General features: G+C 40.9%; 1 non-coding gene across 2 annotated transcripts; it reads right to left on the bottom strand.

Moving 5' to 3' along the window:
- Window positions 1-439: 439 nt before the first annotated feature.
- LOC112982881 (uncharacterized) lies at window positions 440-13,302 on the bottom strand. 2 transcript variants are annotated; one of them, XR_010391918.1, is made up of 6 exons: window positions 12,333-13,302; window positions 11,461-11,665; window positions 10,723-10,832; window positions 9,269-9,341; window positions 8,982-9,061; window positions 440-6,119 (listed from the first exon to the last, which is right to left on the bottom strand). It is a non-coding gene; the product is annotated as an uncharacterized LOC112982881 (transcript). The 2 variants fall into 2 exon arrangements; XR_010391919.1 differs by lacking the exons at window positions 11,461-11,665; window positions 12,333-13,302 and adding an exon at window positions 11,199-11,453.
- Between the last annotated feature and the right edge of the window lie 277 nt (window positions 13,303-13,579).

Raw genomic sequence — 13,579 nt, forward strand, 5'->3', positions numbered from 1 at the left:
GAAGCGAGTGAGAGTTACGGGATCAGCGGTCAAAGGCCTGGCCCTAGTTACCACATGTCAGCTGGCTTAGTACAGTCTTAGCCCCTTGCAAATGTAAAATGAAACATATTAGTTTAACATTTCTGACAGGCGCTTACATTCCTCCATTTCACCACCCGCTTGCCCCTGGCTTGTCTTGTGGTCAGTTCTAGGAGCTCAGTGGAGAGAAGGTATGAGGTCGGGGTGCGACTCCCCAGAGTCTCTGCTTGCACCTCCGACCCCCCCTGGAGCACCCTGCAATACCAGCAGCTGCTAGTGCCCAGTTTGGAACAGGTATAAACTGGTCCTGCTATAAAATATTTTTCTGCCAGTGTCCAATTGCATTCATCTGTGCACCGTTCCAATGCAAATAGCTCACCACAGAAAATAAAAACCATCACAACCAGGCAGTGAAAAGAGCCATTTTCTGAACAGACTTTAATTCAGTCAGAGGGGAAAAATAACCAGAGTTGCTTGGAGCGAGCAAGGATCAGGATGGCACCACAGAGGTAGCTTCAGCAACTCAGCGTAACATGTGGGGAGACCAGGGAGTGGCGAAAGACAGAAACAGAACAAAAATGTGAGTGACAAACACTGAGATGCTTAACATAGCCCTTGTGATAAAGCAAACGGTCAGCTGAGGCCCTCACACGAGTATTTCTTCAAGCAGCTCATTAAGGCATGAGCAAATCCACAGATGTTTCTGCTGGCTCCCAAAGCCCGACTTCCTCCTGGAGCGTATTGAGCTGCTGATCACTCCAGAGCTCGCCTCCTCTCCTTGCATCTCCCGTTTACGTAGGCTAGTCGTCCCTGCAGAAGGAAATAGAAACTAAAAGGACTTTTAGTTGACTTAATTAATACCTGTAACACTAGTCAATTGACATCAGCACCTTGTCTGTCAGTCACTGTAGGAGGTGGCAGATGTGTTAAAAATAACAGTCCATTTCCGTTTCTCCAGCCTAAGCTCTGCTGCAAAACAGCAGAAAAAGCCAAGGCCAAGTCAGTTAGTGACATCTTAAGGCTACTAACAGAACTGGCTCTGTAATTGATTTGATGCATTTTGTACACAACTGAAGAACCAGGATACTGCTGCTCCTGAACAGAGCATCTGCAACCAGAAGCATTTAGGCATCACTTGGATAACATGCTGGTTACCCAGAGATTATCACTGAAACATACATTTTACAAAGAAGCTTCAGCTTCTTTCAAAATAAAAGAAAAAATCTAAGTTTCATTTAGTGAACTTTCTCCTTATAAAACTGAAAACAAGTGCTTCTAAACTGAACGAGCATGGAGGAAAGAAGGGAGTCTCAGGCATCACTTGCCTTTACAGGAAATACTCTCAAAGGCTAATTTCAGCCTCATGAGCTTAGTTCCACCATGTAGCAAAACAAAAAGCAAAGCTCTTCCAAAGGGTACATCAAAGTTAACGCTGTTCTGAGTCACCCCAGGAGAAAACTGTTTCCCTCCGCTGATATGGAGAGAGCAGGGTGTGATTAGCCTCATTAGGTGATGGTCAGCCTTTGTCACTATCCTCCTCAGGTTAGACTGCAAAGTTATAAACGGAGTTTTAAAACAAAGATGTTTTGAAATGATTATTTCTTTTACCTTTTATTCATAAGCCACTAAAACTATGGTAGGTGCCTTACAAATAGAGCAACAAGGCCATGTTTGTCACCCTAAAGCTATAATTCTGCAAATTTCCCATCCTTATGGGGTCTCATTGATATCAGCCACCACTAATATTTGACAGGACATTCCTTCCTGGAGTCATTCTGGCACAGGGCTCTGACAACAAGCCCGGAGCGGCTTACCAAAGCACGTTACAACCTTGCTGCTCCCAGCTGCCCTCCTGCTCTCTGTTGGAGGTCACTGTTTCCAGAGCAGAAAACTCACCCCCTGCCCCAGCCATCCTTGTTTGCAGTACTGCACAGTAGTTTAAGGCATCTACGACAATGGATTTTTATTCTTAAAAGTGAACAGAGCAACAGCAGCGCTGCCAAATGCTCCGTTCAACTAAGGCTAGCTTCCGGCATGGCAGCTCTGCCGCAGAAGACAAGGAGAGCTGTAAAGAGGGTGACTTCTCCAGCGCCCACGGCCGTTCGCTCAGTGAATGCAGGTCAGAGCCTTTGTGCCATTAAGAGGAGCTGGGACGTGAAGATGCAGCTCAAAAGAAACGGTTTCAAAGGTGATGGCAGTTGGTCTATATGTGGGCAAGAAGGTGCATGTTCTCCAGCTGTGGCACATTGTTCAAAGCACCCTCACTAATGGTGAAAAAACAGCTGGCTGATCATGCAGGGATTTAACTGCTTGGTCTTCAGCTGAGAAGAAAACAGCTTGAAACCAAAACAAAGACCTCACTACTCAGTGAGGTCTTAACAATTCTCTATATAAAGTCATTGATCTAACTCCTACTAGAAGAGCTATGATTGCCAAGAGAGGGTTTTCAGAACTCATTTTTATGTACAATGTGTAACATAGCTACACCTCACCAAAACAACCAAACTCTTGGGAATTTTAGTATTAAATTGCTTCCTCCATTTTACCCAAATTTCTATACAGTATAGCCGAGGTGGAGAATTCCAGGAGTGAAATGTCCTGAGGGATAGTTCATTTCATAGCCAGTGAATGCACATGGAAACAGAGCAAGCCAGTTTAGAAAAAGTGGTTCCTCTCGCTGACCAAAACAGACTTAACACCTGCTGAGGGCAGCTTCACTTGTGTCAAGTGTAATGACACTTTATTCACTATTTTATATACAGCACTGTTTTAAAACCATACATTTAAAAGCTTTACTGACCTTTGCAAGTAATTGTGTTACTGTTTGCTTTATATGCTGCTTATTTAAGAAGTTTAGGAGAGACAAGCTGCCTGAATGGCTACATACTGGCTAGAGTGCAGATAAGACTGTACCTTCTCATCTGTCACATTAAGTATGCTAGTTTTGAGTAGCTGATCTGTGGCTTTATACGGCTTAATACCCTTTAGCGAGACATGCCTTTACCTCATGCCGTATGGATGTTGTTTTAGGAGCAAAAGTTCATAGGTCCTACCATCACCAACATCTAGCCACACAGCCACTGCAGCACACACTAAATCACAGAGCACAGGAGGATGGCAGACATCCTGTGTACATATGAGTAAATTTGTTACTTAATCTTTAATGGAGGTTTTATTCATTATTTCATTGATAAACCATCTGCACTAGATGGGCTGGTGACTTGATATGACAGTTGAGATTTCTGCACTTTCATAGAGATGGGCATCTGTAAGAGATGTGTAAATGCAGAATGCATTAGCACTTTTGTGGTTGGTATACATGAAGTTTTTTTATTTAAATAACTGAGATGGCACCTCTTATCAATTTACCAAATAAACAACATATCTCAGCATTTGATCCCTTTAACATGAAGTTTGTGGCTAGATTTTGTCAGTCAAGCCTGTTAGGACCTCCGGCACACAAACGACAAATCACAGTGTTAGTATAACTATTGACACACATTTTTAATACATAACTACTGTTGTTATATATAATCAGAGCTGATAGAGTTCAGCATAAAAGGGTATTTTTAAGTGCCAATAAAACCACTTAGCTTTTACAACACACTGCGCTTACTCCATTCCCCTCCTTCCCCCAAAAAAGCTTTTCTTTTGAACTAAGCAATTTATATATTGGGTCAGTGTTATAAAGTAGGTATTTATAGCAGATTTCAATGGAGTGGCAGCTGGAATAAAGGCAACTTGCTTTTAAATGCAGCACAGAGGCAGCTTTGCATTGATAACATTATCAACTGTTTGTACATAGAGGATGATGTGTTCACTGAGGAGCTTCAAATTCTATTTCTGTAACTGTAACCCAAATTATTTGCTTTCCTAATGAATCATTTATACTTCAATTTTTCTTAGACTCATTTAATGTCAGCTGAGTAACTTGTTCAATGATTAGGTTAATGCAGGAGCTAACTAAAGAATTTAGCTGATAACACTGCACTGTCTTTTTAATTTAATCTTTTTCTTTCCAGAAAAAACAGAATGAATGCTTTACAAGGCTAGTGATAAAAGCAACTCTAAGCTGTATTATCACTCAAAGATGATCACATACACAGACAGTTGGCCATAACTTGTGCTTTGTTATGCCTCAGGGTTGCATTTATCTTAGAAATCAGTTTGGTATTGATGGCATAACTCATCAGCCATGCTAACTATCCCCTTATTGCCAAACTATTCTCAATTACCATAGTGATACCTTCTTTCTTTAGACAAGCTAGCTCAATGAACAAGCAGGACAGGGGTCACACAAAATTTTCCATTACTAAACACCCAGATTTTTACCAAACATGACTAAAGAAAGATAAGTGCACTGTTTAAACAGAACACCTTTAAAATTAAAAGGAATAGGGATTAAGTTTTCACGAAGCCCCCTCCAAAGATGCTTTGGAATTGTTTTCCCCTAATAAAAGACAGTGTAGAATGAAAGAGAAGAAAAATCTTAAGTTTATGGTAGAGTATTTGTGTTTCTATTTAAACTTAAATAAGATAGTCTTCTATTATTTAAAGAAATTAACATCTTTATGACATGAATAGGTCCAGAATGGAGAACCTTTGGATGAACTTGATTTTCTATTGGCTGTATGAATTTGTACTACTTTAATGGCGAGCACGTTTGCTTGTCTTTGTTAGGTTTTTAATGCTTGCTGTTAGTTATCACAGTAAACAGAAGAATTGCGTGTGGGGTACAGTTTTCTTCCCAAATGCAAAATATTTCTGCTTAACAAATGCAAAAATTGAATCCATACAATGAAATGTGTAGGAATGGAACTACCTGCACAGCAAATAATAGAAATTTACACATGCAAATAGACCAATTATGCATGCATGTGTCAATGAACTGTGAAACAAATACTTGAGAACCTATCCCAGCATAGGAGACTGGCATGTCAAACGTGTAAAAGGACAAGTAAAACAAACTTCCTTTTTGTTTCTTTTGTATAAAGTTACTGCTAGTTTTTGTACCAATCATATCATCAATCATATTTTAACTGGGGGGGTCTAACGTAAAGGCCTCTGAAGTCAATGGAGAGATTCCTATGAAGTTTTATATTTAGAACTGAATATAGAGCGAGCTTTGTCTTTCTGCACATGGATTTTATAGATCATGTCTTTTCATATAAATTGGATTGATAGTTAGATTTATTATTAAAGACTTATCTACATGGGGAAGAAAAGAAGATTAATTCAGATTTAAATACTCCCCTGTGACTGCTCTGCACTAGCCAGTACTCGGTAACTGTGCAAACAGCCAGCTGGCTTCTCTCCCCCGAGCCCTGGCTCCTTCACGGAGGCATTTCCACCAAGTGCACCCAGCCCTGTGGGCAGGGCACTCTGCTCTTGAGCGCTGCTGCCAGGTGACTGTTCCCATGGCACGGGACATGCTAAGACACATGTATTTCTACAATATCTGGAGGGGTCAGACTCAGAAAAAAACCCCACAGCTTATTTTCCCTCACGACATAAGCCATTTCCTTTTGGGCCTTTTCAACCACCTAATGTACCATTTTAGGCAAAACAGGAAGGCCTATTCTGAGGATAAGGCATATTACTTTTTATTAGTATTATTAAAAATGCCAGAAGACTGAAAAGTGCTTCTCATTCCTTCATTGCTGGCACCAAGCATGGCTAACCATCTTTGTAAAAGGGCTGGAGACATCAATAGAATTCTGTTCCTGCCAGGATGTTGGTTTCACTGCTACGTATGGATGAGCTGTGCTTGGGGTTACTTTGGTTGCAGTAGGACAAACTCTCTAGAGTCCATAGACCTCAAGTGGATGATATCAGAAATTGGTATGAAAAAAGAGGAAATGGAGGACAAGGGACAGCCTTTGCAAAGCATGCCAGTGGCTTGCTGTGGCCCCTGCTCAGGGCAGACATCTTTTCTACTAGCTTTTTATCACCAGTTATCCTTATTATCTGAGAGAAAGACAGTTTTTCCTTCTGTGATGTCTTGTTCCTCAGTGCTGTGTCAAGCATTTCCCTTTTTTCTTCCCTTGAAAGTCTGGCAAATGATGGACCACGGTCAATTGGTATTCTTTAGTCTTTTGACACTGGAAGACAATGTAAGAGAAAACAAGCACATAGTGTCTGCAGTTCAGTTTCCATGGTAATAAAGATTAAAAAAAAAGGCAATACTAACAATTCTTGAGATGTTTTGGAAATGAGAAACCCCTTTTCCACATTTTTGCCCATGTGCTTTGGGATCTTAACGTAGGGACTGGCAGCGCTCATGGAGACAGCAGTGGTCAGAGGCTCAGTCGGGGATTACAGCTTTAGACTACAGCTCCTCTACTCTTCTATTTCAGAGTCAGAGTGAGACAAAGAGGTAGCACTACTCACTGACCACAGTTTCAGAGCATTTTGTGCAAGCATTAGGAGCAGATGGTGGGGATGTCTAATGAGGCCACAGCAGCTATGGCATTTGTAAGCTTGCAAGCGGTTCCAGTGGTGAAGGATCCATCTCTGACTCACACGATCAAACAACTAAGAAACTCCCTTAAATATTATCACGTAAGGAGTCTTGGAGCACATCAGAAATTTAAAAAGTAGGTAATAAGGTAACAACCTTGAGTTACTTCTGGACTGCAATTTATTTCAGTAGTTTTATGCTGCAAAAAGCCCTTCCCCCAGGTTTCTACCAATGGGACACTTGCAGTGATGAACTGCATTAATGGCTTGCTCTGTCCTTTATGGGTGCATCTCTCGTTCTCTCCTCAATGTTGTACATTTGGCATGGGAATACGTTATGGCCAGTGATTGGGAAGAGTCCCAAGCAGCTCGGGTGACAACACCAGCAAAGAAGCCAACTGTGATCCGATGGGGAACACGTAGGGTTAGATAACCTCAGGAGAAGACGAAAAGAGGCAAAATGTCGTTTGGCAAAATGGCAACTACAAAGCATGCAGACAACCTCTGCAAGGTCATCCAGGCTGCCAGTCTTTTGACAAGCATATCATTGTGGAAGGAGCCATCAACTATGCAATTCTCAAGGTTCTTTTGTTGCCTCATCTGTTTCTAAGATGAAGCTGAAGCTTACACAGTCCATGCCAAAATCCCAGCCAGCTTGTAACATGGACGGGTAGTTAACGTGCTGCCAGCAAATCCATCTTCTGCTATCTTTATTAGCTTTGTGGCCATGCCACTTACATGACGCTTTGGTGAGTCTCTTAAGGAAAAAGAGTTATCTGTCAAAATCTGGACTTCAACTTTACCTGTTCTAGCAAAGAGCTGCAGAAGCAGCCCAGCCCCAGCAAGAAGCACAGGGCACGAGCAAGCTGTCCCGTGGGCTGGCAGCTCTTATGCACAAACGCAAGTGAGCCGAATGTAGCTGCACCTGTACAGGCAAACAGGCAGGTCACTGTGACCTTGCCACAGCAGTGGCCATGCTGGTAAATAGGGCAAGGAAAAAAATCATGTGCAACATGGATGCGACAACTCAACTGTTACTGTGACTGAAACGCAGAAAAACTCCTGGTTCCAGTGGGAGCAGCGGTGCCTCTTCCAGTTTACAGGAAAACGTGTGCAGACACAGAGCTATTCACAGTGATGCGACCTGGTCTGCTATGATGTTTTAGCTGCAAATGTGAACTTGGTTTGCCAGAGAACTTCTCTGCTGCAGCTTCATCAAAAGACTGGCCTTATCCTAGTGGCTCAGTGCTTTGAACTTTTCTCCTGAATCCAAATGAAGCACAAATGGGAGCCATTGACACTGTACTGAACTTTTAAGGCTGACACGCTATTTAGCAGCTTATTAATTCTAAATCTTTTGAGGCAAGTTTTCACTCAGCATCGACTATAAAGAGCTTTGTCAAACTGTAACCATTTTAATTTTACTACAATTGCCCCTGGAGGAGCTGGTGAAAGTTATACCAGCTGTACATTTATTTTACTGGTTTTTCCTCCCTTTTTTCTGATCATCAGTCTGTCAAGGCTATCAAGATTTACATTTAAATGTAAAACTGGACTGTCCACCAAATAGCCTTTGAAGCTATTAGCTGTGAAAGATAATCAATTGGGAATGGGCCCCTGCAGAGCACTTTTCAAGCAGAGTCATCACCAAAAAGCAATTTTGCTGGCAGGCCTTTTTAAAAAAAAAAAAAAAAATAGATCATGAGCATCCCTATCCAATTAGAGTAATATCAATGGCTGATCCACATGATTTTACAACAAAAGCAAAAGTTAATATTGTTTAGGCAAATTGATTCACGTGATAAATTCTGAAGTTTTAAAGAGGGAGTAAGAAGCAAGGATTGGCAACTTTTTCATAATACCCTAGCAACTATATATACTTATATAAATACAATGATCCAAGGCCCCTAGAGGTGAGGGAAAGTGTTCCTACATATGATGATAAGCCTTAAATCAGGCATGTAATAAATTTTAAAACAAGGTACATTTTTAATACCTATTTTGCTTTACAACTTTAACAAGGCATCTTAGTTTTAGGAAGACAACAATCTATGTCACCATTTATAGTCTCTTTCCTTTATTAACATTAAAAGGCATGTTTCACAGAGAACTTTAATCTATTAATTATGCCTGTTATGCATTATGCAGCTTAGCGTTACACATTCCTGCTCTTTCAAAGTTTCCTTTAGGCCATCATGAGATGCGACTATCTACAGTATCTATCTAGGTATTTGTGTCTCGCTCATCACTGAGGTATCCAAGTTATTCTCATCCGCACAGTGCACTTCTGAGGTGCACGTCACCTTCTGCCAGTAGGTAATTCAGCAGCATTAATCTTGTGAAAATACACATTATTGCTATAATTATAAATGTGGCCATTAACAGTAAGTGGAGACACAGTTCAGCAGTATGATGTTGTGTTAAGAAGAGGGGGGACACTATCTGCCTTCAGAAAAACACATTTAAAATACAACCATTGACCAGCTAGTGGCTGGGACACTCACCTGGGACACAGAAGACCTGCATCATCGGCCTTGCTCTGTCTCATGTCCATCAGGGAGTCTCAGTTTTGATGAGCTTCCATCTGTGATCGAAAAATGAGTTAGAAAATTACATGAGCAGCTCTGAGCAACAGAGTTGGGCAGAATAGGTCTGTTAGGTAGGGCTAGGCTTTTTTTTTTCCCTCCCCCAAATGCTGCCTATACAAACAGCACAAAGATTTTAACAGCTCTCCGTCATTTTGAAGGACATCAATGGGAAGTAAGCTGAAAAACTTAGAGGTTTTTCTGACCTTCATTTTAGGTGTCTGCCACATCAAGTCTTGGTAAGCTGGAAGATGTTTATAACACCACACATTGTTTCATCTAGAAGGCATAAATATATCCTTGTAACCTTAAAAGGACAAAACCACACTTTTCTCAAATAACATACTTTTAACCTATAAAATTTACCTACTTTCATCGCTAACCAAGAGAGTTTCCACATTCAGACATTAAAAGCAAGTCTACATGAGGTCTGAGAGCAGGAACTGAGAGCATTTCCCACAACACCTATGCCAAAGCAGAATCTGCATAGTACATAATCCCTGTGTCCTACAGGCACAGAAAAAAACCCTGAAACTCACGGAATAAATTATCTGGTATCACAGGTCACAGAGTTAAACGGCATTGCCTCAGCAGACAATGTGGCCCTGAACATACATACTATTTGTTACTCCAATACTGCATAGCATAAGAAAAAAAAAAGTCTTTCCTTTCTCATGTACTTTTTTCCCTTCCCTACAACATTGTGCCTGGGTAAGTTTCTAAAAGATGAAAGATAGCCATGTAACCAAATACTGTATGTTTTATGAGTCCTTCTCCATGTCTTGCAATTAGAATAAAGGCAAAGGCAGAACTGGATACCTGAGAGAGAAAAGAAAGCTTTTCCTACTATAGACTTTTAGTTCACAATGATATCTGAGACATTATTTCCTCGGGTCACTATAGAAACCTTTATCACCTTTTGAAAGGTCATCTGGATAAGTGACAGGGAACATTAGTTTCTCCTAACAATATTGGTTTCTCTTCTTAAAATTTAAATAAAAAGGTTTAAAGATTCTCCAACTAGAAATGCAAAAGGCCATTAGAGTATCTAGTCAATATGCCTGAAATTATAGGATAGAAGCCTTTCCACTGAGCACATAGCAAGTATTTTTACAGACACCAGAGCATCACATTTCAAAAAGGATGACAGACTATATTTTGGCTGAAAACACAGATAAATAAATGAAAAATCAGAAATATAGAATAAAATAAATGCAAGTAATAAAGAAGCCTTTCCTCAGTTGTTTGCAACCTAGAGAAAAACAACTTCTCACACTTCTAATATGCTTAAAGAATAATTTTAAACTCAACTGAAGGTCCTTTCCAGTACAGTCAGATCATAATAGCATAAATAGCGCTGCCAAAATGATTGGAAAATATTATAATTTTTTAACGTGAAAAAATCATGTGGGTTCAATACAAGTTTGGATTTCCCCCAAATCCCAAAGGAGCTAGCTTTGAGCCAAATTCTGCTAGTTTTTAGGCCTCATCTCACATGGGGACTTGATCCCATGCAATCATGCAGGAGTGCTTTCTGGCACATCTGCATATCCAGCAACCCCCTTGTGTACCAGACAAATTGATGCTGGTTTTGAGCAGGAATCGGCCATTTTGATGCAAATCACAGTTAAAGTTAACTGTTAAATCATGTTAAAGATACCGGTAAGGCTGAGAGAGGACCTAGCTCAGAAGGCTGCCGGTTTATTACTCCAGCTCAGCACGGCACCTTCTGCGAACATCGTGCATGAGCTCACCCGGGTAATTGCCACCCTGAAACAGAATGAAAGGTGTTGAAGACAAATTTTTCTGTGGACTTTGAACTTCTGCTGCTGCATACTTCTACCTCACAAAAGCAAAGGGAAAAAACACATTCCAGTAGGCCTTGTAGAGAATAAGCCTTTGCCCATGCAGTACTTGGGTCTGTTTTTAAAAAGCAGTGTCATGTAGTAACAACAAAAATATCAAAAAAGGGTGGGAAGGGTGAAAGGGGGGGATGTTGCTTTACTTGAAAATTCATACACTGTGCATCACTGCTTTTTTTATGTTCCTGCTAACATTCTTGCTCTTGTTAACCTGATTTCTTTAAGTAGTCATAGAGATTCATATTCACAGAGAAGGGAGGATGGTAACACTCACATTTTGGACACCACGAGCAAATTCTAGAAAGGCACCAAACTGTGTAGAGCACAAAAATCTGCAATGAAAATTAAGTGTGGAAGGAACCTAACTTAGGAGTATTTAATTCTGCATGTTCCTCTTAGAGCCAATCTAATGCAATGCAATATAAACATCATCCATTTTGTACGAAGTGGGAAGTGAGAAGTGCTCCTGATTAGCAGCCGGGACAGCGGGTTTGGCTGCCCTGTGTCACATGTGTGAAGTAGATCTCAACACTCACCACAAAGGGCTTTGAGATCCTGGGGCAAGAAGAACAAAATCCATCCAAATATTATATTTTTCAGGAAGGAGACAAATTGCTGCAGATCTCCGTGGCCATGGTAGAACTTGAGGAGGCTACACGAATTATTTACCACAGGCTTGGAAGCAAGCGAGCTTTACAAGAGATGCTGTTACGAATTACCATGCCCTCTCAAGGGACAGTTCTGTTGATAACATGAAGAATGTATTAAATGAATATCAAAGATTAAAACAATCTGCTTCTGCCAGCTCCAAAACACTAAGACCACTGCTTTTGAACATAAAAATAAAGGAAGAATATTGGAATAGAAAAACAAAAAAAAAATTCGCTCCCACTTCAGGCTTGGTTATCAGCTATTTTTTTTTTTTAGGGTGGAGGAAAGAAGTCTCTGCACATTGTTTACTTAAACATAATGCAATCAGCTAAACAATGTTGAAGAAGCAGCACTAAGCTTTGTCTATTCATTCACACCATTTTGTTATCTTTCCTGTTTATCTTAGAGCTACACAGGGGACCAGAACGAAGGTTAGTCTCTACAATATGACAAATCTACTGGTTTCCTATTTTAGAAGGTAAACAACTTTTTTTGTAAAACTGAAATGCAGATAACAGAGCTGTGTGACGTTAAGTGTGACATTAGATTGAACGTGAGATTCCCGGACTTACTGGTGCATCCCCTGGGTGAAGGTCTATTGGCCAAGGGCAAACACAGATAAATGCAATTCAAACCATTAGCTTTATGAAAAAATCTCTCATTTTGTACCATTCTTGTAGTCCACTAAAACCTGCAGTTGCACACTATGCACAGCTTAAAATTAAATACTAGGAATTTTAAAATTATCAATACTTACATTAAATTGTGAGATTAATTTCTGGCTATAACTCTGTTTCATGGGATCTTAACGGAGTGTTTACAGCTAGGCCTTTTGTAACTTCTTATAAAAGTGGCTTTTGAAATATTTTTACCATTTGTACCTGGGAAAGTGTCAAAAGCAGGAAACTGTGAAATCTGTTTAACAGGAAGCATGCATTACCAAGCAGAAAGGACTACGCTTAAGTTTAACTGGATCTCTAGCACCACCTATAGAGGACACGAAATACTTCATGCTCAGAGACCTAACAGGATTTGAAAGCAGTGATTGTTCTAAAGAGATACTAGCTATCGTCATTTGTGTTAATTCAGTCTTATAAATACAGTAAAAGTAAATAAAAATAGTAAAATAAAATCACTTTGAAGACCCGCCCCATTTTGATTTTGTTTGATCTTGCGCCCACCAGTGATGCTAGCATAACTGCCTGGGGAGCAGTGCTGCACGCTGGACTGCTGGAGCGACCTGAACGAGCCCTGCTCCCTCTCCAGCACAACTTCATTGGGAGCTGCACTGAATTTCCCCGCTTGCTCTCGCTGTCACTCTGCGGCTGCGGGCCAGCACGGGCTGCAGCGCAGGCAGCTCTGCCACCGCCAGCACGAGCTCTGCCACACGCTCCTGCCCCTGGAAAGCAGCGTACCCGCTTCTACTCCCCCACAACACTAGTGCTGCACATGGTCTGGAAGCTCCTTAAGAGGGGTGAGAAACAGTATTACTGTCACATGACTGAAAGCGTCCCCATCTTTGCTAGTGTTTACAGTGACTTTGGGTGGTGCTGTTCTCAGCTGGACAGTTTAGAGCATGCACATGTACACATAAGCATTCGGGCTAACAGAGAATTGTGACTGTGCCATCCATTTTGATTCAAAGATAACATAAAAAGTTTGATCTATGCTGCCCCAGTGATCACTTACAAAATTGCTATCAGTGACCACATATAATAAGATCAAGCACTTACCTGTGATGCCTTTCTTCCTCCCGGTGCTTTACAAGCAGCTTTGACACCACGGCGAGGTAGTGATCAGGTCTGTGCTACAGCATGACGACGACACATCACCGGTGAACCACAACACAGCAATGCCAGCATTAAAATTCAGTTTCTAGGCTTTCAGTTCATTGCTCTCAATGGATGTCTCCGTAGTGATCTAATGTAGTAAAACCCTGCTGCTCTGTACTTTTAATTTATAGAAAAATAGGTGTGCTCAGTGAGTTGGAACTGGGCCTTGTCA

The sequence above is a fragment of the Dromaius novaehollandiae genome, chromosome 16 (genome assembly GCF_036370855.1).
Source record: "Dromaius novaehollandiae isolate bDroNov1 chromosome 16, bDroNov1.hap1, whole genome shotgun sequence".
NCBI lineage: Eukaryota > Metazoa > Chordata > Aves > Casuariiformes > Dromaiidae > Dromaius > Dromaius novaehollandiae.